Here is a 3,567-nt window from a genome sequence, read left to right on the forward strand (position 1 = left end):
TGTTCACTTTTTAAAACAGCTTTATTCACAAGCCATACAATTCACCCATTGAAAATGTACAGGTCAACGGCTTTTAGTGTATTCACAGAGTTGTCTGTCTTAGTCAGCTCAGGCTGCCATAACAAAATATCATAGACTGAGTGCCTCAAACAACAGAAATTTATTTTCTCCCTGTTTTGGAAATCAGACGTCCAAGATCAAGCTGCCAGCCTGGTCGGTTTCTGATGAGAACTCTCATCCTGGCTGATGGATGGCAGTCTTTTTGCCGTGTCCTCACATGGTGGGGGGCGGGGGGGAGAGAGAGAGTGAGCAAGCTCTCTGGTGTCTCTTCTTATGAGGACACTAATCTTACCACGACCATCCCACCCTTGTGACCGCATCTAAACCCAATTATCTTCCAAACGTCTCATCTCCAAATACTATCACATTGAGGAGTAGGGGTTTAACATTAATCTTGGGACGACAAAATTCAGTCCATGGAAACTCACTTCCTAGATCAAAGACCCAACAATGACAAATATGTGTCCTCCATCCCAATCCAAATTGTCTAGAGAGAGAACTGGATTGGCCCAGGCTTGATCAGGGCCTCACTCCATCCAGTCAGCTGTGACCACAGCAGAGACTGCTACATCTTTGAGTTGTGGTGTGGTTTAAAGAATTCTCTTGCTTTAAAGAAATCATTTACCATTCAAGTATGTTTCTCTAAATGATTTATTTTCTAGCTTGGCTTGTGTTAACAACATTATGTTTCTATGATTCAACCACATTGGGTATAGCTGCAGTACGTCATTATCGTAAACGTAAAATATTTCAATGTGACTATATCATATCTTGTTTTACTTATCTTCAGATTTGCCAATTCTTTCTTCAGATGTGTCCAGTCTACTGATGAGTTCATTGAAGGAATTCTCATCTCAGATATATCTAGCATTTCCATTTGACCTTTCTTTTCTTTTTTTTTTTAAAGATTGGCACCTGAGCTAACAACTGTTGCCAATTCTTTTTTTTTTTTTTTTTGCTTTTTCTCCCCAAATCCCTCCAGTACATAGTTGTATATTTTTTTAGTTGTGGGTCCTTCTTTTTTTTTTTTTTTTTGAATAAGATTAGCCCTGAGCTAACTACTGCCAATTCTCCTCTTTTTGCTGAGGAAGACTGGCCCTGAGCTAACATCCATGATCATCTTCCTCTACTTTCTATGTGGGACACCTACCACAGCATGGCTTTTGCCAAGCGGTGCCATGTCCGCACCCAGGATCCGAACCGGCGAACCCTGGGCTGCCGAGAAGCAAAACATGTGAACTTAACTGCTGCACCACCAGACCAGCCCCTATTGTGGGTCCTTCTAGTTGTGGCATGTGGGACACTGCCTTAGTGTGGCCTGATGAGCAGTGCCACGTCCACACCCAGGATCCGAACCAGTGAAACCCTGGGCTGCTGAAGCGGAGCACATGAACTTAACCACTCGGCCACTGGGCCAGCCCCTGACCTTTCTTTTCTTTTCTTTTCTTTTTCTTTTTTTTGCTGAGGAAGATTGATCCTGAGCTAACATCTGTGCCAATCTTCCTCTATTTTGTATTTGGGATGCCACCACAGCATGGCTTGATGAGTGGTGTGTAGGTCCATGCCCAGGATCCAAACCTGTGAACCCCAGGCCACCAAAGTGGAGCATGCGAACTTAACCACTACACCACTGGTCTGGCCCCACCATTTGACTTTTCTTATTGTATCCATCTTTTTGCTAAAATTCCCCATCCCTTCATACAGGTTGTCCTTCTTTTCCACCAGATCCAGATTTACAATTATTTTAAAGTACTTGTCTGATAGTTCCAAAACCTGGGTCATATCTGAGTCTGGTTTTGTTTATTCTGTTTGGTATCATTTTCTTTTCTCCTGAAGAACTTTCTTTAACATTCTTTTAGTACAAGTGTGCTGATGATGCATTTTCTCAGCTTTTGTTTGTTGAAAAAAGTTTTTAATGTTATTGAAGAATACTTTTGCAGGATATAGAATTCTAGTTTGACAGTTTTTTCTTTCAGCACTTTATACAGCATTTCCATTGAATTTTTGATTCCTTATTTCTATTAAGAAGACTTCTCTCCTTATCTTTGTTGCTCTGTGTGTAATTTATCTTTTTGCTCTAGCAGCTTTTATGATTTTCTCTTTATCACTGGTTTTCAGCAATTTGTTTATGATGTGTCTGGGTGTATTTTGTTTTGTAGGTGGATGTATATTTTTCCTGCTTGGGAATCATTGAGTTCTTTGGAATTTATTTTTGTTTTATTTTTTAAATTTTATTTTGATATTATTTAATTAATTTATTTTGAGGAAGATTAGCCCTGAGCTAACATCCACCACCAATCCTCCTCTTTTTTTTGCTGAGGAAGGTTGGCCCTGAGCTAACATCTGTGCCCATCTTCCTCTATTTTATATGTGGGACGCCTGACACAGCATGATTTGATAAGCAGTGCATAGGTCTGTGCCCGGGATCCAAACTAGCCAACCCTAGGCCGCCAATGTGGAGGGCACAAATTTGACTACACCACTGAACCAGCCCCAAGCAGGCCCCTATTTTTATTTTATTGTTGTCCTCAAATTTGGAGCATTTTCTGCTCCTCCTCCTTCTAGGATTCAAAAATACATATGTTAGACTATTATTGTCCCATTAGTCACTGAAACTCTGTTTATGATTTTTTTCAATGTTTTTTTCTCTGTATGTCACTTTGAATAGATTTTATTGACTATGTCATGTTCACTGATCTTTTCTTTTGAAGTCTAATATACTATTTATTCCACTTAAATGTTTGCTCAAGATATTGTATTTTCATTTCTAAAACTTCAATTCGGTTCATTTGTTCTTTAATTTTTCATTTTCCTCCTATCTTCATGTCTTCCTTTAAATACTTAAATATAGTTAATATAGATATTTTAACATCCTTCTGTGTTATTCCATTATCTCTGTCATTCTAAGTCTGAAAAGTTTCTTGTAGTATTCGCTTATTATCTTTTTAAAAAATTATTTAATTTAATTTATTTTGCAGGGAAGGATTCACCCTGAGATAACATCCGTTGCCAATCTTCCTTTTTTTTCCCTCCCCAAAGCCCCAGTGCATAGCTGTATATCCTAGTTACAAGTCCTTCTTGTTCTTCTGTCTGAGCTGCCACTACAGCATGGCAACTGACAGATGGGTGGTGTGGTTCTGTGACCGGGAAGCAAACCAGGGCACCAAAGCAGTGACAACACCAAACCTTAACCACTAGGCCATCAGGGCTGGCTCCCCTAAGTCTGTTTTAATGGCTGATTTTTCTTTGAGTTGTGAGTTACATGCTCCTGCTTCTTGACATGTTTAGTAATTTTGACTGGATGCTGAACATTGTAACCATTATTTGGTGGAGGGCTGGATTTTGTTGTCTTCCTTTAAGATTGTTTTTATCCCTTCTACAGGCAATTAAGTTAATTACAGATCAATTTGATCCCTTCAAGGCCTGTTGTAAACTTTCCTAGGGTGCGTGGAGTGTACCTTTTACTCCATCAGTATTTTAGCCTTCCTGTTAAGGTGTGACTCCTAT

The sequence above is a fragment of the Equus asinus genome, chromosome 2 (genome assembly GCF_041296235.1).
Source record: "Equus asinus isolate D_3611 breed Donkey chromosome 2, EquAss-T2T_v2, whole genome shotgun sequence".
Lineage (NCBI taxonomy): Eukaryota > Metazoa > Chordata > Mammalia > Perissodactyla > Equidae > Equus > Equus asinus.